This window comes from Pseudophryne corroboree, unplaced genomic scaffold (assembly GCF_028390025.1).
Source record: "Pseudophryne corroboree isolate aPseCor3 unplaced genomic scaffold, aPseCor3.hap2 scaffold_1031, whole genome shotgun sequence".
NCBI lineage: Eukaryota > Metazoa > Chordata > Amphibia > Anura > Myobatrachidae > Pseudophryne > Pseudophryne corroboree.
Genome location: NW_026967658.1, coordinates 20,060 through 42,889, shown reverse-complemented (window position 1 = coordinate 42,889; position 22,830 = coordinate 20,060). Strand labels below are relative to the sequence as shown.

Sequence of the window (22,830 nt, the reverse complement as noted above, 5' to 3'; positions counted from 1 at the left end):
TGATGGCCTAACAGGAGGCTTTAAAATTTTCTTTCTAGTGTCCTTCGTTTGGGAGAAAAATCCAATGGTACAAGACAGCTTTTCCTTGCCAATATCTCTCTTTTGCACAAAGCTGCGCATTGGAAAATTCAGGGCTATGCCGTGTAGATGATGGCCTAACAGTAGGCTTTAAAATTTTCTTTCTAGTGTCCTTAGTTTGGGAGAAAAATGCAAAGGTACAAGACAGCTTTTCCTTGCCAATATCTCTCTTTTGCAAAGAGCTGCGCATTGGAAAATTCAGGGCTCTGCCGTGTAGATGATCACCTAACAGGAGGCTTTAAAATTTTCTTTCTAGTGTCCTTCGTTTGGGAGAAAAATGCAAAGGTACAAGACAGCTTTTCCTTGCCAATATCTCTCTTTTGCAAAGAGCTGCGCATTGGAAAATTCAGGGCTATGCCGTGTAGATGATGTCCTAACAGGAGGCTTTAAAATTTTCTTTCTAGTGTCCTTCGTTTGGGAGAAAAATGCAAAGGTACATGACAGCTTTTCCTTGCCAATATCTCTCTTTTGCAAAGAGCTGCGCATTGGAAAATTCAGGGCTATGCCGTGTAGATGATGGCCTAACAGGAGGCTTTAAAATTTTCTTTCTAGTGTCCTTCGTTTGGGAGAAAAATGCAAAGGTACAAGACAGTTTTTCCTTGCCAATATCTCTCTTTTGCAAAGAGCTGCGCATTGGAAAATTCAGGGCTATGCCGTGTAGATGATGGCCTAACAGGAGGCTTTAAAATTTTCTTTCTAGTGTCCTTCGTTTGGGAGAAAAATGCAAAGGTACAAGACAGCTTTTCCTTGCCAATATCTCTCTTTTGCAAAGAGCTGCGCATTGGAAAATTCAGGGCTATGCCGTGTAGATGATGGCCTAACAGGAGGCTTTAAAATTTTCTTTCTAGTGTCCTTCGTTTGGGAGAAAAATGCAAAGGTACAAGACAGCTTTTCCTTGCCAATATCTCTCTTTTGCAAAGAGCTGCGCATTGGAAAATTCAGGGCTATGCCGTGTAGATGATGGCCTAACAGGAGGCTTTAAAAAAAATTTTCTAGTGTCCTTCGTTTGGGAGAAAAATGCAAAGGTACAAGACAGCTTTTCCTTGCCAATATCTCTCTTTTGCAAAGAGCTGCGCATTGGAAAATTCAGGGCTATGCCGTGTAGATGATGGCCTAACTGGAGGCTTTAAAATTTTCTTTCTAGTGTCCTTCGTTTGGGAGAAAAATGCAAAGGTACAAGACAGCTTTTCCTTGCCAATATCTCTCTTTTGCAAAGAGCTACGCATTGGAAAATTCAGGGCTATACCGTGTAGATGAAGCACTAACAGGAGGCTTTAAAATTTTCATTCTAGTGTCCTTCGTTTGGGAGAAAAATGCAAAGGTACAAGACAGCTTTTCCTTGCCAATATCTCTCTTTTGCAAAGAGCTGCGCATTGGAAAATTCAGGGCTATGCCGTGTAGATGATGGCCTAACAGGAGGCTTTAAAAAAAATGTTCTAGTGTCCTTCGTTTGGGAGAAAAATGCAAAGGTACAAGACAGCTTTTCCTTGCCAATATCTCTCTTTTGCAAAGAGCTGCGCATTGGAAAATTCAGGGCTATGCCGTGTAGATGATGGCCTAACAGGGCTGGGGAGGGCCGCTGCTCAGGCACATCTCTGTCAAGTAAAGAAGATTCAACTGAGGCAGCACAAGGGAACTCTCATCTGGGGACAACAACTGCAGGGAGAACACATATTTTCAGATGAACATGGGAGGGCAGAAGGCTGCCTAATACTGAAGCACCCCCAAACAACAAACCAAATGCAACAACTAGTGCAAGCATTCCTGGGGGAAGGCTGCAGCAGATGGATTTGCATATGGTGATGTCATCCAAGCAGTGGGTCAAAGTTGGCTTCAACCCTCGTCTGCATATGAAAAGAGAAAAGGGGCGTGCAGGGCATGGCGGCCTTTTGCGGCGATTGGATGACCCCTAGTTCGCATTAAACACATCCACCCTCCTTCGGTGTGGGGCTCATGTTGGCTATGCCCCAGCCCCTGAAGCATTCAAGCTGATTTCTTGCAGCAGCTAGGCACTGTAACAGCTCCAGAGCTGCTCTGTAAGGCAAGTAAAAGGGCGTGGGCCCTGCAGCACTACCTGTAGTTCGCATTGTGCGTTGGAAGGCACAAATTAAGCAGACGGGAGAAGTCAGGATAGTGCGCAAGGGCATAGAAGGGAGCGGCTCAAGAAAAAAGAAGTGGAAATAGACAGCAAACTAGGCTGGAGAGAGACCTGAGACAAAGAGATCTGAATTATACGAGAGCCGACCAGGGGAAACACAAATTATGCAGTCAAGTTTCCCACATTTGGGGAAATCGCAGGAGCAGCACACCCAGAGTGCAATGGGTGAGACTTGCCCTGGGAGAAGCACCTTCATGATCATAGTATCTCACCTGGCAGGTAAGTAGGATTTGGGATAGTTCTGGGGAGGGTCGCTGCTCGGGCTGTCAAGTGAAGTAGATCCAACTGAGGCAGCACAAGGAAACTCTCGATAGAAGAACAAGGCTAGAGGAAGATCTGAGACAAATAAATCTGACTTTTACCAGAGCTGACCAGAGGAAAGAACAAACACAGTCCCCCACTACCACAAATAATGCAGTCGAGTTTCCCACATTTGGGGAAATCATAGGGGTCAGCATACCCAGAATGCAATGAATGAACCTCACCCTGGGAGAACAATCTTCATGACCATGGTATCTCCTATGCAAAATAAGTATGACTTAGGATAGGGCTGGGGAGGGCCGCTGCTAAGGCACATCTCTGTCAAGTAAAGGAGATTCAACTGAGGCAGCACAAGGGAACTCTCATCTGGGGACAACAACTGCAGGGAGAACACATATTTTCAGATGAACATGGGAGGGCAGAAGGCTGCCTAATACTGAAGCACCCCCAAACAACAAACCAAATGCAACAACTAGTGCAAGCATTCCTGGGGGAAGGCCTGCAGCAGATGGATTTGCATATGGTGATGTCATCCAAGCAGTGGGTCAAAGTTGGCTTCAACCCTCGTCTGCATATGAAAAGAGAAAAGGGGCGTGCAGGGCATGGCGGCCTTTTGCGGCGCTTGGATGACCCCTAGTTCGCATTAAACACCTCCACCCTACTTCGGTGTGGGGCTATGCCCCAGCCCCTGAAGCATTCAAGCTGATTTCTTGCAGCAGCTGGGCACTGTAACAGCTCCAGAGCTGCTCTGTAAGGCAAGTAAAAGGGTGTGGGCCCTGCAGCACTACCTGTAGTTTGCATTGTGCGTTGGAAGGCACAAAGTAAGCAGACGGGAGAAGTCAGGATAGTGCGCAAGGGCATAGAAGGGAGCAACTCAAGAAAAGAGAAGTGGAAACAGACAGCAAACTAGGCTGGAGAGAGACCTGAGACAAAGAGATCTGAATTATACGAGAGCCGACCAGGGGAAACACAAATTATGCAGTCAAGTGTCCAACATTTGGGGAAACCGCAGGAGCAGCACACCCAGAGTGCAATGGGTGAGCCTTGCCCTGGGAGAAGCATCTTCATGATCATAGTATCTCACCTGGCAGGTAAGTAGGAGTTGGGCTAGAGCTGGGGAGGGTCGCTGCTCGGGCACCCCCCTGTCAAGTGAAGGAGATCCAACTGAGGCAGCACATGGAAACTCTCGAAAGAAGAACAAGGCTAGAGGAAGATCTGAGACAAATAAATCTGACTTTTACCAGAGCTGACCAGAGGAAAGCACAAACACAGTCCCCCACTACCACAAATAATGCAGTCGAGTTTCCCACATTTGGGGAAATCACAGGGGTCAGCATACCCAGAATGCAATGAATGAACCTCACCCTGGGAGAACAATCTTCATGACCATGGTATCTCCTATGCAAAATAAGTATGATTTGGGATAGGGCTGGGGAGGGCCGCTGCTCAGGCACATCTCTGTCAAGAATTTATAAAGTCTATACATATATATAACCAAATGTCAATATATATATATAGAACCCAGTGCTCTTATCAAAACTTATCTATTTCACCAATTTGTTGCTTATTTAATCTTTATACATCTATTAATTTTCACCATATATTATAAAATGCTGCTCCCATAGGTAGTACTGTTCTACCAATAATAAACCAAATTTTAAAGATAATCACACTTGTTATCAAGGGAGCGCAAAAAATAAAATATACAAGCTCCTTATTTTTAAAAAATATATATAGACAGAAGAAACCCACATTCAATAAAATACAATGGAGTCAACATATATAGGCACCACTATCCATATCTAAATGTAATCAGGATCTATTTCATATTGCCCTTGATGACAACGGAATGTTTATTAAAGGGTCCACAAAATCCTACTGGATACAGCTGTTGTAATTTAATCGTTTGTAACCCTACCTTGAACGAGAGCTGTCTATGTATTCTATTAAGGGATGGTTACCTAATAGCTGTGCCTCCACTCAAGCTATGTGTAGTATTTAACTACCGTTAAGGCTTGCTTGAGTAAGCCTGATCTCTATCCTTAGGGGATGATTCCCTTATATCATAGATATATTATCTAATATACCTGTCTCTTTCTTCCAGGATCTTCAGATCAACTTCCAGACGGACCAGACACACATGGAAAGTATAACACTTTAATGACCAGTACCAAATGGATTAAGTATACATTAACATTTCATCAATTACACATTCCCCTTTAAGTCATTAATCCATGCTAACCCCCTGTCAATTAGGCCTATACACAGTACCTGCATGCAATACAACAAATCCTTTTTCTTTTCAAGACACCCTTAGGTGTTAGAGTGACCCGGGTACTCTTAATATGATAGTGCACTATAAGGGCCCATAAACTTCCTAAAAATAACAGCAGTTAATACAGAATGTCTGACACTATGTTTTAGTATCAACTATCAGTTCTCCCTTCAGTTAAAGAGAAAGATGTTTGGCTCAGTCTACTTATGGTAGCGATTTCTTTCTCCTATAAGGTTACTTATAGTTCCTCCTTGGCAGATAACAGAAAGTATCTATTTAGCTCATAGATAGTAACATCAACAGTTGATTACCAAGGAATCTGTATCCTTTCCTCAGTAAAAATGTTACTGTAGTTGTCCAGTATTAAACTAAACTCCTAAGAAGCTGGTATGATAAACCTTTGTTATGCTGCGTCCTTGTGTCCATTTGAAGTAGCTGATGCTTTCTATATTTCAGAGCATATATAGCTTTTCGATTCCTGTATGCCTCAAATTATTGTTGTCTCTTAGGATGAGTCTATATTAAATATATCTGCAAGAGATGGTTTCTCTTATCATAGTCACAGCGAGCTCAAATCCTTTAACTTTATAACTAATAGTCTCTTACGTGTCAGTCCTTCTTACGGGTTCACGAATATACATATAACACAGTTGTATTAAAGTGCCACAAGCTAGTCCTTGAATCGGGATGATATTCTAATCCTTTGTGGCTAAGAGGCTTTAACATCCATCCAATGTCACTGTAGTATGGCTACCTTTAATGTCCTTGACTCTAATTCTGCTAATTCAGGGGCATAAATACACACATTAGGTGGCAGCTTTAGGGTGTTACTTTCTATTTAGCGCTGCGGAACAATGTCTCTGGCTCTCCTTTGACTGATGTGATGCTGATATATGGGGGAGTTTTAAAACTATTTATGAAGCGTTAAACAGTTCAAGTTTCACTCCACTCCTCCTGTTACATATATATACCCAGTGCTTTCTACCTTCTCCTTAGCACTATGATTAAGCCATACATGGAACTGTAATTATAGGTCACTCTGACTACTGTGACCCATTACTATCCTCCTGCTTAATAGCCATTATTGCGGCCTAGCCCTGGAGTACTTAGTCCCAATATGAAATTGACTATGTACAATAGTCACCTATGGCTTGCTGTGCTTAGTGTAGGGGTAATATAAATGGCTGGATTATGCACTCACACTTCTACCATCTAGTGATGCTGCTGCCGGATGCTCCCCCGACTCCTCCCTTACACTTACAGCCACACAGAATGGAGCCTCTGCTGCTGGTCCTGGCTTCTTTGTTGTGGCTGTCAGAGTCTGTGCCGGTAATAGGTAGGAAGGAACCCTCTCTGTGTCCCTGTCACAGATGTGCCCTTCCAATACTGCTGGGTGAGTTGACTAGCGCTGATCTTGGGTTCTATGAACAGTTCTGAGTCTCAATGCTGCTGTCACCACCTTTACAGTAAGGAAGCCCTGTTCTGGCTTCACACACTAAGCCCCCTCCGGCCGCCGCAATGTATACCGCTCAGCTCTAATGCGGGCGACGGCCGGAGCAGCAAAAAACTATGTCCTCTCACCAAGGGATATGCAGTCTCTATCTCAGCTACACTCACAGCACCTCTCCACTCCTCTCTAGTAGTCACATGACCCACTCTGAGGTGATGCCCCGCCCACTGGCAATCACCTCACTAGGTGATTGACAGTTAGGAGCACAAGGACATTAACCCTTTAGATACACTGTGAAACCATAAAATAAGCCTTCATTGTATTCACCACTACATTTACATCAATGTACATACAATTACATATATGTGAACTGTATTATTTACCTCACAACATGCATACAGTATTACAACATCCATTAACTTTTATATGAATAATATATATGCTTATACTCCATTTTAGTCACCATATTATAACTACCTCAGTATAAGTGTTGTTTAAACCCTAAATCAGGGTTACATTTCTCCCCCTGGTGCATTGTCACTGTTTAACATCTTTAGGTGCCAATGCACCATCTACCTTACTCACTATGCTAAAATAGTATATATTCATTCACATCCATTAGCAAGCCACCTCATCTCAACCATTTTAACTGTTGGCCAAATAGGGAGGGATGGAACTACATAGCCTTCATGCCTCCCAGGGATAGTGTTCTCTGATCGTGCTGGTTTCCCTTGCTCTTCTACACCTGATTTATTGACTTCTTTTAGTACTGGACTTCGGATGGAAGATTTAAGAGATTGTGCTAGGGTAAAGTTATCATGTACCTCACTACGATTTTCACTGAGACTAGTTTCTTTCTCTGACGAAGCCTCTAAAGTTATCAAGTCTTTAGCATCTGAATTTTCCGTTTCTTGATCCTGGGACTGATTTACTCTACCATTGAATCTCGAGAGAGGTCGGTAATGTAAGGTTGTAGAAGGATGACATGGAGCTGGATCTCTCCCTTGCCTTTGTTCTGAATATGCACTTCCTTCATCAACCACTTTTTCTCGTGGTTGATAACAATAACTGTATGATCCTCGTCGGTTTGGAGCAAATCGACTCCCTTTCACTGGTACTCCACCTATGCCAGTCACATTTGCTTCATGTACACCCTTTTCCCCTTCCAACACTTCAAATTCTACTTTCTCTCCATCTCCTACACTGTACAACAGTTTTAGGGGGTTATTCTTCGTTATGGATGTCCAATGTACAAATATGTCTTCTCCGGTGTCATGCCTTTTAATGAAGCCATAGCCTTTCTTCACATGGAACCATATTACTGTGCCAGTCATTTTAAGAGACATATACTGTGTCCCTTTACTATCAACTTTATTCATAGAAGATTGTCTCAGCAATATACCATCCACTACCTCAGTCTGTAATGCTATGTCCTTAGTATCCGGTCGCATAGAAAATTCATGGATACGGTCTTCAGGACAGTTGTTTAGGAAGTTGGCATCCTTGAGTATTTTATTCTCAGATTCTAGCTGAGACAGTCTTTCTTTCATTTCATTCAGACAAATATGATCCTCCTTTTCAGTTTCTTTACCCACTTCCAATAATTCAGACAACTCAGTTATTTTTGATTCCAGAGAATGAATATTGTCTTCCTGCTGCTGGTACATTATCAACTTTTGTTGCTCCTGATCCACTCTGGTTTGTCTTTCATCAGATGCCATGGTTTCCATCTCTCTCTGTATAAACCAAAGTTCTCTCTCAAGCTCTTTGTTCCTCTCATCAATTTTGGTGTTAAACATCTGTTCTTCTTTTAGCTTCCATTGGGTTTCATCTAGAACCTCCAACAACTGATGTTTAGACCTGTCCAGTGCTATATGTCTTATCACCTCTATCGGGGTCTGTAGATCCACTGGGCTATCTCTTCTTGTTGGTTCCTCAATGGAAGTTGGAAACCGGGAAAGCAGGTCCTTCTGTTGATCTTTTGGAAGAGCTAATACTAATTGTCCATGTTTCTTATAATCCTCAGCTATTTGCTTTAGCACAGTTTCTAATCTCTGTATACCTACATCTATCTTCACTTCCCCTGGAACTCTCTCTTTCAGTGGTAGAACATTCTTATCTCCTTTCATTCCATAATCCATGTTAGCGACCAAAGTATGAGCAAGGTTGTCACTAACACCTCCCTCACTATCCTTTAGGTGGGGATCAAGTTTGACTTTCTTGTCCTTTGATTTTTTCTTTCTCTTCTCCAACTCTACAGGGATATCTAATATTTTTTCATTTTTCACACCTAGGTTATTTACAAAAGTTCCCACAAACTTGCATGTCACCTCTTCCTTTAAGCCTGGTCCCTTACGGTACTCTTGTTTGTCCATACTTTTACATTCTCTAATGGCTTCAACTCTCCCAACTGATACAGCAATGGCTTTATGTCCAACCTTCTCCCTGTTCCTTTGCTTCTTTCCCATATTTGTATTTTATTTTTAGGGATGTGAGGACTTTATCAATAATAATTAATGGCAGCTGACACCTGTGGTGTAACAGGGCCTGAGTGTAACTTCTATCTCACGCGGTGCCTCCAAATGTAACCCTACCCTCATTACCTTGAACGAGAGCTGTCTATGTATTCTATTAAGGGATGGTTACCTAATAGCTGTGCCTCCACTCAAGCTATGTGTAGTATTTAACTACCGTTAAGGCTTGCTTGAGTAAGCCTGATCTCTATCCTTAGGGGATGATTCCCTTATATCATAGATATATTATCTAATATACCTGTCTCTTTCTTCCAGGATCTTCAGATCAACTTCCAGACGGACCAGACACACATGGAAAGTATAACACTTTAATGACCAGTACCAAATGGATTAAGTATACATTAACATTTCATCAATTACACATTCCCCTTTAAGTCATTAATCCATGCTAACAGCCTGTCAATTAGGCCTATACACAGTACCTGCATGCAATACAACAAATCCTTTTTCTTTTCAAGACACCCTTAGGTGTTAGAGTGACCCGGGTACTCTTAATATGATAGTGCACTATAAGGGCCCATAAACTTCCTAAAAATAACAGCAGTTAATACAGAATGTCTGACACTATGTTTTAGTATCAACTATCAGTTTTCCCTTCAGTTAAAGAGAAAGATGTTTGGCTCAGTCTACTTATGGTAGCGATTACTTTCTCCTATAAGGTTACTTATAGTTCCTCCTTGGCAGATAACAGAAAGTATCTATTTAGCTCATAGATAGTAACATCAACAGTTGATTACCAAGGAATCTGTATCCTTTCCTCAGTAAAAATGTTACTGTAGTTGTCCAGTATTAAACTAAACTCCTAAGAAGCTGGTATGATAAACCTTTGTTATGCTGCGTCCTTGTGTCCATTTGAAGTAGCTGATGCTTTCTATATTTCAGAGCATATATAGCTTTTCGATTCCTGTATGCCTCAAATTATTGTTGTCTCTTAGGATGAGTCTATATTAAATATATCTGCAAGAGATGGTTTCTCTTATCATAGTCACAGCGAGCTCAAATCCTTTAACTTTATAACTAATAGTCTCTTACGTGTCAGTCCTTCTTACGGGTTCACGAATATACATATAACACAGTTGTATTAAAGTGCCACAAGCTAGTCCTTGAATCGGGATGATATTCTAATCCTTTGTGGCTAAGAGGCTTTAACATCCATCCAATGTCACTGTAGTATGGCTACCTTTAATGTCCTTGACTCTAATTCTGCTAATTCAGGGGCATAAATACACACATTAGGTGGCAGCTTTAGGGTGTTACTTTCTATTTAGCGCTGCGGAACAATGTCTCTGGCTCTCCTTTGACTGATGTGATGCTGATATATGGGGGAGTTTTAAAACTATTTATGAAGCGTTAAACAGTTCAAGTTTCACTCCACTCCTCCTGTTACATATATATACCCAGTGCTTTCTACCTTCTCCTTAGCACTATGATTAAGCCATACATGGAACTGTAATTATAGGTCACTCTGACTACTGTGACCCATTACTATCCTCCTGCTTAATAGCCATTATTGCGGCCTAGCCCTGGAGTACTTAGTCCCAATATGAAATTGACTATGTACAATAGTCACCTATGGCTTGCTGTGCTTAGTGTAGGGGTAATATAAATGGCTGGATTATGCACTCACACTTCTACCATCTAGTGATGCTGCTGCAGGATGCTCCCCCGACTCCTCCCTTACACTTACAGCCACACAGAATGGAGCCTCTGCTGCTGGTCCTGGCTTCTTTGTTGTGGCTGTCAGAGTCTGTGCCGGTAATAGGTAGGAAGGAACCCTCTCTGTGTCCCTGTCACAGATGTGCCCTTCCAATACTGCTGGGTGAGTTGACTAGCGCTGATCTTGGGTTCTATGAACAGTTCTGAGTCTCAATGCTGCTGTCACCACCTTTACAGTAAGGAAGCCCTGTTCTGGCTTCACACACTAAGCCCCCTCCGGCCGCCGCAATGTATACCGCTCAGCTCTAATGCGGGCGACGGCCGGAGCAGCAAAAAACTATGTCCTCTCACCAAGGGATATGCAGTCTCTCTCTCAGCTACACTCACAGCACCTCTCCACTCCTCTCTAGTAGTCACATGACCCACTCTGAGGTGATGCCCCGCCCACTGGCAATCACCTCATTAGGTGATTGACAGTTAGGAGCACAAGGACATTAACCCTTTAGATACACTGTGAAACCATAAAATAAGCCTTCATTGTATTCACCACTACATTTACATCAATGTACATACAATTACATATATGTGAACTGTATTATTTACCTCACAACATGCATACAGTATTACAACATCCATTAACTTTTATATGAATAATATATATGCTTATACTCCATTTTAGTCACCATATTATAACTACCTCAGTATAAGTGTTGTTTAAACCCTAAATCAGGGTTACACGTTACTTTCCAATTGTAATTGATACATTAAATTCCTTCTTGTGGATGAACAGCAACAGTTGTAACCAACGCCTCTTTTCTCTAACGTCCTAAGTGGATGCTGGGGACTCCGTAAGGACCATGGGGAATAGTGGCTCCGCAGGAGACTGGGCACATCTAAAGAAAGCTTTAGGACTATGTGGTGTGCACTGGCTCCTCCCCCTATGACCCTCCTCCAAGCCTCAGTTAGATTTCTGTGCCCGACGAGAAGGGTGCACACTAGGGGCTCTCCTGAGCTTCTTAGTGAAAGTTTTAGTTTAGGTTTGTTATTTTCAGTGAGACCTGCTGGCAACAGGCTCACTGCATCGAGGGACTAAGGGGAGAAGAAGCGAACTCACCTGCGTGCAGAGTGGATTGGGCTTCTTGGCTACTGGACATTAGCTCCAGAGGGACGATCACAGGCCCAGCCTGGATGGGTCCCGGAGCCTCGCCGCCGGCCCCCTTACAGAGCCAGAAGAGCGAAGAGGTCCGGAAAAATCGGCGGCAGAAGACGTTCCTGTCTTCAATAAGGTAGCGCACAGCTGTGCGCCATTGCTCTCAGCACACTTCATACTCCGGTCACTGAGGGTGCAGGGCGCTGGGGGGGGCGCCCTGAGACGCAATAAAACATGATAAAAATACCTTACATGGCAAAAAATACATCACATATAGCTCCTGGGCTATATGGATGCATTTAACCCCTGCCAGAATATACAGAAAAACGGGAGATAAGGCCGCCGAAAAGGGGGCGAAGACTATCTCCTCAGCACACTGGCGCCATTTTCCCTCACAGCTCAGTTGGACGGAAGCTCCCTGGCTCTTCCCTGCAGTCACTACACTACAGAAAGGGTTAAAAAAAGAGAGGGGGGCACTAATTAGGCGCAGTATTAAAACATACAGCAGCTATAAGGGGAAAAACACTTATATAAGGTTATCCCTGTATATATATATATAGCGCTCTGGTGTGTGCTGGCATACTCTCCCTCTGTCTCCCCAAAGGGCTAGTGGGGTCCTGTCCTCTATCAGAGCATTCCCTGTGTGTGTGCTGTGTGTCGGCACGTTTGTGTCGACATGTATGAGGAGAAAAATGATGTGGAGACGGAGCAGAGTGTCTGTAACAGTGATGTCACCACCTAGGGGGTCGACACCTGAGTGGATGTACTGTAGAAAATTACATGACAGTGTCAGCTCTGTATAAAAAAAAAAAAAAAAAAACAGTGGTTGACATGAGACAGCCGGCTACTCAGCTTGTGCCTGTCCAGACGTCTCATAGGCCGTCAGGGGCTCTAAAGCGCCCGTTACCTCAGATGGCAGATACAGACGCCGACACGGATACTGACTCCTGTGTCGACGGTGAAGAGACAACCGTGATTTCCAGTAGGGCCACACGTTACATGATTGAGACAATGGAAAATGTTTTATACATTTCTGATAATACGAGTACCACCAAAAAGGGGTATTATGTTCGGTGAGGGAAAAACTACCTGTAGTTTTCCTGAATCTGAGAAATAAAATGAGGTGTGTGATGATGCGTGGGTTTCCCCCCGATAACAATTGATAATTTCTTAAAAAGTATTGGCTGTATACCCTTTCCCGCCAGAGGTTAGGGTGCGTTGGGAAACACCCCCTAGGGGGGATAAGGCGCTCACACGCTTGTAAGAACAAGGGCTCTACCCTCTCATGAGATGGCCGCCCTTAAGGATCCTGCTGATAGAAAGCAGGAGGGTATCCAAAAATGTATTCACACACATACTGGTGTTATACTGCGACCAGCAATCGCCTCAGCCTGGAGGTGCAGTGCTGGGTTGGCATGGTCGGATTCCCTGACTGGAAATATTGATATCCTAGATAAGGATAGTATATTATTGCCTATAGAGCATTTAAAAGATGCATTTCTATATATGCATGATGCACAGCGGAATATTTGCCGACTGGCATCAAGTATAAGTGCGTTGTCCAATTCTACCAGTAAAATGGTCAGGTGATGCGGATTCCAAACGGCATTTGGAAGTATTGCCTTTGAAAGGGGACATTTGGGGTCGGTATTTTAGACCTGGTGGCCACGGCAACAACTGGGAAATCCACGTTTGTACCCCAGGTCGCCTCTCAAAATAAGACGCCGTATTATCAGGCGCAGTCCTTTGTTGGCAAGCGGACAAAAGATTCCTCTTTTCTGCTCGTGACAGAGGGAGAGGAAAAAGGCTGAAGAGATTAGCCAGTTCCCAGGAACAGAAACCCTTTCCCGCCTCTGCCAAGCCCTCAGTATGACGCTAGGGCCTTACAAGCTCAGGCACGGTGGGGGCCCGTTCTCAATGAATTTCAGTGCGCAGTGGGCTCACTCGCAAGTAGACCCCTGGATCCTTCAGGTAATATCTCAAGGGTACATATTGGAATTCGAGACGTCTCCCCCTCGCCGTTTCCAAAAGTCGGCTTTACCGACGTCTCCCTCTGACAGGGAGGCAGTTTTGGAAGCCATTCACAAGCTGTATTCCCAGCAGGTGATAATCAAGGTACCCCTCCTGCAACAGGGAACGGGGTATTATTCCACACTATTGTGGTACCGAAGCCAGACGGCTCGGTGAGACCGATTCTAAATCTAAAATCTAAAATCTTTGAACACTTACATACAGAGGTTCAAATTCAAGATTGAGTCACTCAGAGCAGTGATTGCGAACCTGGAAGAAGGGGACTACATGATGTCTCGGGACATCAAGGATGCTTACCTTCATGTCAAAATTTACCCTTCTCACCAAGGGTACCTCAGGTTATGGTACAGAACTGTCACTATCAGTTCAGACGCTGCCGTAGGGATGGTCTACGGCACCCCGGGTCTTTACCAAGGTAATGGCCGAAATGATATCCCTTCGAAGGAAGGGAATTTTAGTTATCCCTTACTTGGACGATTCCCTGATAAGGGTAAGATCCAGGGAACAGTTGGAAGTCGGTGTAGCACTATCTCAGGTAGTGTTGCGGCAGCACGATTGGATTCTCAATATTCCAAAATCGCAGCTGGTTCCGACGACTTGTCTTCTGTTTCCTAGGGATGTTCCTGGACACAGTCCAGAAAAAAGGTGTTTCTCCCGGAAGAGAAAGCCAGGGAGTTATCCGAGCTAGTCAGGAACCTCCTAAAACCGAACCAAGTCTCAGTGCATCAATGCACAAGGGTTCTGGGTAAAAATGGTGGCTTCCTACGAAGCAATCCCATTCGTTAGATTCCACGCAAGAACTTTCCAGTGGAACCTACTGGACAAATGGTCCGGGTCGCATTTTCAGATGCATCAGCGGATAACCCTGTCACCAAGGACAAGGGTATCCATCCTGTGGTGGTTGCAGAGTGCTCATCTTCTAGAGGGCCGCAGATTCGGCATTCAGAACTGGGTCCTGGTGACCACGGATGCCAGCCTGCGAGGCTGGTGAGCAGTCACACAGGGAAGGAATATCCAGGGCTTAGGGTCAAGCCTGGATACATCACTTCACATAAATATCCTGAAGCTAAGGGCCATTTACAATGCTCTAAGCTTAGCAAGACCTCTGCTTCAAGGTCAGCCGGTGTTGATCCAGTCGGACAACATCATGGCAGTCACCCACGTAAACAGACAGGGTGGCACAAGAAGCAGGAGGGCAATGGCAGAAGCTGCAGGGATTCTTCGCTGGGCGGAAAATCATGTGATAGCACTGTCAACAGTATTCATTCCGGGAGTGGACAACTGGGAAGCAGACTTCCTCAGCACGACCTCCACCCGGGAGAGTGGGGACTTCACCCAGAAGTCGTCCACATGATTAAAAAACTCGACAGGTATTGCGCCAGGTCAAGAGACCCTCAGGCAATAGTTGTAGACGCTCTGGTAACACCGTGGGTGTACCAGTCAGTGTATGTGTTCCCTCCTCTGCCTCTCATACCCAAGGTACTGAGATTGATAAGATGGAGAGGAGAAAGCACTATATTCGTGGCTCCGGATTGGCCAAGAAGGACTTGGTAACCGGAACTTCAAGAGATGCTCACGGAGGATCCGTGGCCTCTACCTCTAAGAAGGGACCTGCTCCAGCAAGGACCCTGTCTGTTCCAAGACTTACCGCGGCTGCGTTTGACGGCATGCCGGTTGAACACCGGATCCTGAAGGAAAAAGGGCATTCCGGATGAAGTCATCCATATCCTGATCTAAAGCCAGGAAGGATGTAACCGCAAAAACATTATCACCGCAATTGGCGAAAATATGTTGCGTAGTGCGAGGCCAGTAAGGCCCGATGGAGGAAATTCAACTGGGTCGATTCCTACATTTCCTGCAAACAGGAGTGTCTATGGGCCTGAAATTGGGGTCCATTAAGGTTCAGATTTCGGCCCTGTCAATTTTCTTCCAAAAAAGAACTAGCTTCAGTCCCTGAAGTTTAGACGTTTGTAAAAGGGGTACTGCATATACAGCCTCCTTTTGTGCCTCCAGTGGCAATTTGGGATCTCAATGTAGTTTGGGTTCCAAAAGTCACATTGGTTTGAACCACTTAAATCTGTGGAGTTAAAATATCTCACATGGAAAGTGGTCATGCTGTTGGCCCTGGCCTGGGCCAGGCGCGTGTCAGAATTGGCGGCTTTATCCTGTAAAAGCCCTTATCTGATTTTCCATTCGGACAGGGCGGAATTGAGGACTCGTCCTCAGTTTCTCCCTAAGGTGGTTCCAGCGTTTTCACCTGAACCAACCTATTGTGGTGCCTGCGGCTACTAGGGACTTGGAGGAATCCAAGTTGCTGGATGTTGTCAGGGCCCTGAAAATATGTTTCCAGGACGGCTGGAGTCAGGAAATCTGACTCGCTGTTTATCCTGTATGCACCCAACAAGCTGGGTGCTCCTGCTTCTAAGCAGACTATTGCTCGTTGGATTTGTAGTACAATTCAGCTTGCACATTCTGTGGCAGGCCTGCCACAGCTAAAATCTGTAAAAGCCCGTTCCACAAGGAAAGTGGGCTCATCTTGGGCGGCTGCCCGAGGGGTCTCGGCTTTACAACTTTGCCGAGCAGCTACTTGGTCAGGGGCAAACACGTTTGCTAAATTCTACAAATTTGATACCCTGGCTGAGGAGGACCTGGAGTTCTCTCATTCGGTGCTGCAGAGTCATCCGCACTCTCCCGCCCGTTTGGGAGCTTTGGTATAATCCCCATGGTCCTTACGGAGTCCCCAGCATCCACTTAGGACGTCAGAGAAAATAAGAATTTACTTACCGATAATTCTATTTCTCATAGTCCGTAGTGGATGCTGGGCGCCCATCCCAAGTGCGGATTGTCTGCAATACTTGTACATAGTTATTGTTACAAAAATCGGGTTATTATTGTTGGGAGCCATCTTTTCAGAGGCTCCTCTGTTATCATGCTGTTAACTGGGTTCAGATCACAGGTTGTACGGTGTGATTGGTGTGGCTGGTATGAGTCTTACCCGGGATTCAAAATCCTTCCTTATTGTGTACGCTCGTCCGGGCAAAGTATCCTAACTGAGGCTTGGAGGAGGGTCATAGGGGGAGGAGCCAGTGCACACCACATAGTCCTAAAGCTTTCTTTAGATGTGCCCAGTCTCCTGCGGAGCCGCTATTCCCCATGGTCCTTACGGAGTCCCCAGCATCCACTACGGACTATGAGAAATAGAATTATCGGTAAGTAAATTCTTATTATTTACTGCAGTTAAAGTTCATATGTAACTCACGTGAGTAATGAAAGAAAACAGGGGGAGAGCGCTGTGATGGTTGGTGAAACACAGCGGTATGCTACGACCCCCGTTAACCGTGGCTGGATCTTATTGGCACTCGCGGTCGGGATATTTCTCCCTGCCGTGGGGTAGAGACCTCCTTTTGCTCGGTCTCAAATTGCTTTTTCCCCTTCACCGCTGTCTTTACATCAGACGTCCGCCGTGATGTAGCTCGTTCATGAACGGGCTTATATCTCAGCAATCAGAGTGTCCGGTAATCACCTTTCTTACGCGTTTCTCCGCTGTTATCCAAGAGCGGTTTCGTCAGAGGATACATCAGCAGCCTAGCAGGCTCTTTTTAAAATGCACCGGACCAATAGCATTACTAATTAGTTGATTGGATACATACATGTACTAATTGGATGCATACATGTAATGACTCACATATGGAACAACTTTCTAATTGCAATTGCACATATAAAGGCATTTCATAATATAAAAATAAGCAACATGGTGATTAAAAATAATAATAAAATAAGCAACAAGGTGGTTTAAAAAATAACAGAAAATATATAATCTATATACAGATTAACCTATAATCTTTCAATCAATACCTCATATCTATAATCACATATACATAATTCAGAGACTCAGCACTAAGGATCCCCATTTACTTATATAAAACCTTTTAGGGTAACATAAATCCATGCCACTACTAAAGCAGTTCTTGTGGCGCAGGGGAAACATCAAATGCACTCTATGCAGCTAGTCCCATGTTCGAATCCAACCCGCTCAGCTTAACATCCATATTATTTATTTACTTTTAATGGGATCATTCTATCAATTCATTTTTACCTTTAATTTTTGTTAATATTATTTCTATATTTCATTATTTTAACCCCTGGAATAACTACATTGCTGTTTAAACAACAAAAAGAATTGAAGAAAAAATAAATATTAAACAGACAATTTAAGGATTCGAAGATTTAAATATTTAAAGATTTTAAAATTTAAAACAGGGAGGGGGGGGGGAGGGAGGGGGGCCTTTTGGGAGAAGGAGGGGGAAAAAATAAAATAAAAATAAAAAAATATATATATAGAACCAAGAGAAAGTGTAAAAAGCTGATTACTTGCAGCAGCTGGGCACTGTAATAGCTCCAGAGCTGCTCTGTAAGGCAACTAAAAGGGTGTGGGCCCTGCAGCACTACCTGTAGTTCGCATTGTGCGTTGGAAGGCACAAAGTAAGCAGACGGGAGAAGTCAAGATAGTGCGCAAGGGCATAGAAGGGAGTGGCTCAAGAAAAGAGAAGTGTAAACAGACAGCAAACTAGGCTGGAGAAAGACATGAGACAAAGAGATCTGAATTATACGAGAGCCGACCAGGGGAAACACAAATTATGCAGTCAAGTTTCCCACATTTGGGGATATCGCAGGAGCAGCACACCCAGAGTGCAATTGGTGAGCCTTGCCCTGGGAGAAGCACCTTCATGATCATAGTATCTCACCTAGCAGGTAAGTAGAAGTTGGGCTAGAGCTGGGGAGGGTCGCTGCTCGGGCACCCCCCTGTCAAGTGAAGGAGATCCAACTGAGGCAGCACAAGGGAACTCTCGAAAGAAGAACAAGGCTAGAGGAAGATCTGAGACAAAGAAATCTGACTTTTACCAGAGCTGACCAGAGGAAAGCACAAACACAGTCCCCCACTACCACAAATAATGCTGTCAAGTTTACCACATTTGGGAAAATAACAGGGGTCAGCATACCCAGAATGCAATGAATGAACCTCACCCTGGGAGAACAATCTTCATGACCATGGTATCTCCTATGCAAAATAAGTATGATTTGGGATAGGGCTGGAGAGGGCCGCTGCTCAGGCACATCTCTGTCAAGTAAAGGAGATTCAACTGAGGCAGCACAAGGGAACTCTCATCTGGGGACAACAACTGCAGGAGGTACACATATTTTCAGATGAACATGGGAGGGCAGAAGGCTGCCTAATACTGAAGCACCCCCAAACAACAAACCAAATGCAACAACTAGTGCAAGCATTCCTGGGGGAAGGCCTGCAGCATATGGATTTGCATATGGTGATGTCATCCAAACAGTGGGTCAAAGTTGGCTTCAACCCTCGTCTGCATATGAAAAGATAAAATTGGCATGCAGGGCATGGCGGCCTTTTGCGGTGCTTGGATGACCCCTAGTTCGCATTAAACACCTCCACCCTCCTTCGGTGTGGGGCTCATGATGGCTATGCCCCAGCCCCTGAAGCATTCAAGCTGATTTCTTGCAGCAGCTGGGCACTGTAACAGCTCCAGAGCTGCTCTGTAAGGCAAGTAAAAGGGTGTGGGCCCTGCAGCACTACCTGTAGTTTGCATTGTGTGTTGGAAGGCACAAAGTAAGCAGACGGGAGAAGTCAGGATAGTGCGCAAGGGCATAGAAGGGAGCAACTCAAGAAAAGAGAAGTGGAAACAGACTGCAAATTAGGCTGGAGAGAGACCTGAGACAAAGAGATCTGAATTATACGAGAGCCGACCAGGTGAAACACAAATTATGCAGTCAAGTGTCCAACATTTGGGGAAACCGCAGGAGTAGCACACCCAGAGTGCAATGGGTGAGCCTTGCCCTGGGAGAAGCACCTTCATGATCATAGTATCTCACCTGGCAGGTAAGTAGGAGCTGGGCTAGAGCTGGGGAGGGTCGCTGCTCGGGCACCCCCCTGTCAAGTGAAGGAGATCCAACTGAGGCAGCACAAGGGAACTCTCAAAAGAAGAACAAGGCTAGAGGAAGATCTGAGACAAAGAAATCTGACTTTTACCAGAGCTGACCAGAGGAAAGCACAAACACAGTCCCTCACTACCACAAATAATGCAGTCCAGTTTCCCACATTTGGGGAAATCACAGGGGTCAGCATACCCAGAATGCAATGAATGAACCTCACCCTGGGAAAACAATCTTCATGACCATGGTATCTCCTATGCAAAATAAGTATGATTTGGGATAGAGCTGGGGAGGGCCGCTGCTCAGGCACATCTCTGTCAAGTAAAGGAGATTCAACTGAGGCAGCACAAGGGAACTCTCATCGGGGGACAACAACTGCAGGGAGAACACATATTTTCAGATGAACATGGGAGGGCAGAAGGCTGCCTAATACTGAAGCACCCCCAAACAACAAACCAAATGCAACAACTAGTGCTAGCATTCCTGGGGGAAGGCCTGCAGCAGATGGATTTGCATATGGTGATGTCATCCAAGCAGTGGGTCAAAGTTGGCTTCAACACTCATCTGCATATGAATAGAGAAGAGGGGCGTGCAGGGCATGGCGGCCTTTTGCGGCGCTTGGATGACCCCTAGTTCGCATTAAACACTAGAGATGAGCGCCTGAAATTTTTCGGGTTTTGTGTTTTGGTTTTGGGTTCGGTTCCGCGGCCGTGTTTTGGGTTCGAACGCGTTTTGGCAAAACCTCACCGAATTATTTTTGTCGGATTCGGGTGTGTTTTGGATTCGGGTGTTTTTTTCAAAAAACCCTAAAAAACAGCTTAAATCATAGAATTTGGGGGTAATTTTGATCCCAAAGTATTATTAACCTCAAAAAACATAATTTACACTCATTTTCAGCTTATTCTGAACACATCACACCTCACAATATTATTTTTAGTCCTAAAATTTGCACCGAGGTCGCTGTGTGAGTAAGATAAGCGACCCTAGTGGCCGACACAAACACCGGGCCCATCTAGGAGTGGCACTGCAGTGTCACGCAGGATGTCCCTTCCAAAAAACCCTCCCCAAACAGCACATGACGCAAAGAAAAAAAGAGGCGCAATGAGGTAGCTGTGTGAGTAAGATTAGCGACCCTAGTGGCCGACACAAACACCGGGCCCATCTAGGAGTGGCACTGCAGTGTCACGCAGGATGGCCCTTCCAAAAAACCCTCCCCAAACAGCACATGACGCAAAGAAAAAAAGAGGCGCAATGAGGTAGCTGTGTGAGTAAGATTAGCGACCCTAGTGGCCGACACAAACACCGGGCCCATCTAGGAGTGGCACTGCAGTGTCACGCAGGATGGCCCTTCCAAAAAACCCTCCCCAAGCAGCACATGACGCAAAGAAAAAAAGAGGCGCAATGAGGTAGCTGACTGTGTGAGTAAGATTAGCGACCCTAGTGGCCGACACAAACACCGGGCACATCTAGGAGTGGCACTGCAGTGTCACGCAGGATGTCCCTTCCAAAAAACCCTCCCCAAACAGTACATGACGCAAAGAAAAAAAGAGGCGCAATGAGGTAGCTGTGTGAGTAAGATTAGCGACCCTAGTGGCCGACACAAACACCGGGCCCATCTAGGAGTGGCACTGCAGTGTCACGCAGGATGTCCCTTCCAAAAAACCCTCCCCAATCAGCACATGATGCAAAGAAAAAGAAAAGAAAAAAGAGGTGCAAGATGGAATTATCCTTGGGCCCTCCCACCCACCCTTATGTTGTATAAACAAAACAGGACATGCACACTTTAACCAACCCATCATTTCAGTGACAGGGTCTGCCACACGACTGTGACTGATATGACGGGTTGGTTTGGACCCCCCCCCAAAAAAGAAGCAATTAATCTCTCCTTGCACAAACTGGCTCTACAGAGGCAAGATGTCCACCTCATCTTCACCCTCCGATATATCACCGTGTACATCCCCCTCCTCACAGATTATCAATTCGTCCCCACTGGAATCCACCATCTCAGCTCCCTGTGTACTTTGTGGAGGCAATTGCTGCTGGTCAATGTCTCCGCGGAGGAATTGATTATAATTCATTTTAATGAACATCATCTTCTCCACATTTTCTGGATGTAACCTCGTACGCCGATTGCTGACAAGGTGAGCGGCGGCACTAAACACTCTTTCGGAGTACACACTTGTGGGAGGGCAACTTAGGTAGAATAAAGCCAGTTTGTGCAAGGGCCTCCAAATTGCCTCTTTTTCCTGCCAGTATAAGTACGGACTGTGTGACGTGCCTACTTGGATGCGGTCACTCATATAATCCTCCACCATTCTATCAATGTTGAGAGAATCATATGCAGTGACAGTAGACGACATGTCCGTAATCGTTGTCAGGTCCTTCAGTCCGGACCAGATGTCAGCATCAGCAGTCGCTCCAGACTGCCCTGCATCACCGCCAGCGGGTGGGCTCGGAATTCTGAGCCTTTTCCTCGCACCCCCAGTTGCGGGAGAATGTGAAGGAGGAGATGTTGACAGGTCGCGTTCCGCTTGACTTGACAATTTTGTCACCAGCAGGTCTTTCAACCCCAGCAGACCTGTGTCTGCCGGAAAGAGAGATCCAAGGTAGGCTTTAAATCTAGGATCGAGCACGGTGGCCAAAATGTAGTGCTCTGATTTCAACAGATTGACCACCCGTGAATCCTTGTTAAGCGAATTAAGGGCTGCATCCACAAGTCCCACATGCCTAGCGGAATCGCTCCGTGTTAGCTCCTTCTTCAATGCCTCCAGCTTCTTCTGCAAAAGCCTGATGAGGGGAATGACCTGACTCAGGCTGGCAGTGTCTGAACTGACTTCACGTGTGGCAAGTTCAAAGGGCATCAGAACCTTGCACAACGTTGAAATCATTCTCCACTGCACTTGAGACAGGTGCATTCCATCTCCTATATCGTGCTCAATTGTATAGGCTTGAATGGCCTTTTGCTGCTCCTCCAACCTCTGAAGCATATAGAGGGTTGAATTCCACCTCGTTACCACTTCTTGCTTCAGATGATGGCAGGGCAGGTTCAGTAGTTTTTGGTGGTGCTCCAGTCTTCTGTACGTGGTGCCTGTACGCCGAAAGTGTCCCGCAATTTTTCTGGCCACCGACAGCATCTCTTGCACGCCCCTGTCGTTTTTTAAAAAATTCTGCACCACCAAATTCAAGGTATGTGCAAAACATGGGACGTGCTGGAATTTGCCCATATTTAATGCACACACAATATTGCTGGCGTTGTCCGATGCCACAAATCCACAGGAGAGT

General features: G+C 45.1%; 8 non-coding genes across 8 annotated transcripts; all 8 read right to left on the bottom strand.

The window, feature by feature from the left end:
- Nucleotides 1-2,300: 2,300 nt before the first annotated feature.
- Nucleotides 2,301-2,463, bottom strand: LOC134988210 (U1 spliceosomal RNA). Its single transcript, XR_010193721.1, has one exon. It is a non-coding gene; the product is annotated as a U1 spliceosomal RNA (small nuclear RNA).
- Nucleotides 2,464-2,608: 145 nt separating this feature from the next.
- Nucleotides 2,609-2,772, bottom strand: LOC134988221 (U1 spliceosomal RNA). Its single transcript, XR_010193731.1, has one exon. It is a non-coding gene; the product is annotated as a U1 spliceosomal RNA (small nuclear RNA).
- A 661-nt stretch (nucleotides 2,773-3,433) lies between these two features.
- LOC134988215 (U1 spliceosomal RNA) lies at nucleotides 3,434-3,596 on the bottom strand. The gene has a single exon (XR_010193726.1). It is a non-coding gene; the product is annotated as a U1 spliceosomal RNA (small nuclear RNA).
- Nucleotides 3,597-3,748: 152 nt separating this feature from the next.
- LOC134988201 (U1 spliceosomal RNA) lies at nucleotides 3,749-3,912 on the bottom strand. Its single transcript, XR_010193713.1, has one exon. It is a non-coding gene; the product is annotated as a U1 spliceosomal RNA (small nuclear RNA).
- Nucleotides 3,913-18,190: 14,278 nt separating this feature from the next.
- Nucleotides 18,191-18,353, bottom strand: LOC134988218 (U1 spliceosomal RNA). Its single transcript, XR_010193729.1, has one exon. It is a non-coding gene; the product is annotated as a U1 spliceosomal RNA (small nuclear RNA).
- Nucleotides 18,354-18,505: 152 nt separating this feature from the next.
- LOC134988202 (U1 spliceosomal RNA) lies at nucleotides 18,506-18,669 on the bottom strand. Its single transcript, XR_010193714.1, has one exon. It is a non-coding gene; the product is annotated as a U1 spliceosomal RNA (small nuclear RNA).
- A 671-nt stretch (nucleotides 18,670-19,340) lies between these two features.
- On the bottom strand, nucleotides 19,341-19,503 carry LOC134988216 (U1 spliceosomal RNA). Its single transcript, XR_010193727.1, has one exon. It is a non-coding gene; the product is annotated as a U1 spliceosomal RNA (small nuclear RNA).
- Nucleotides 19,504-19,655: 152 nt separating this feature from the next.
- LOC134988203 (U1 spliceosomal RNA) lies at nucleotides 19,656-19,819 on the bottom strand. Its single transcript, XR_010193715.1, has one exon. It is a non-coding gene; the product is annotated as a U1 spliceosomal RNA (small nuclear RNA).
- Between the last annotated feature and the right edge of the window lie 3,011 nt (nucleotides 19,820-22,830).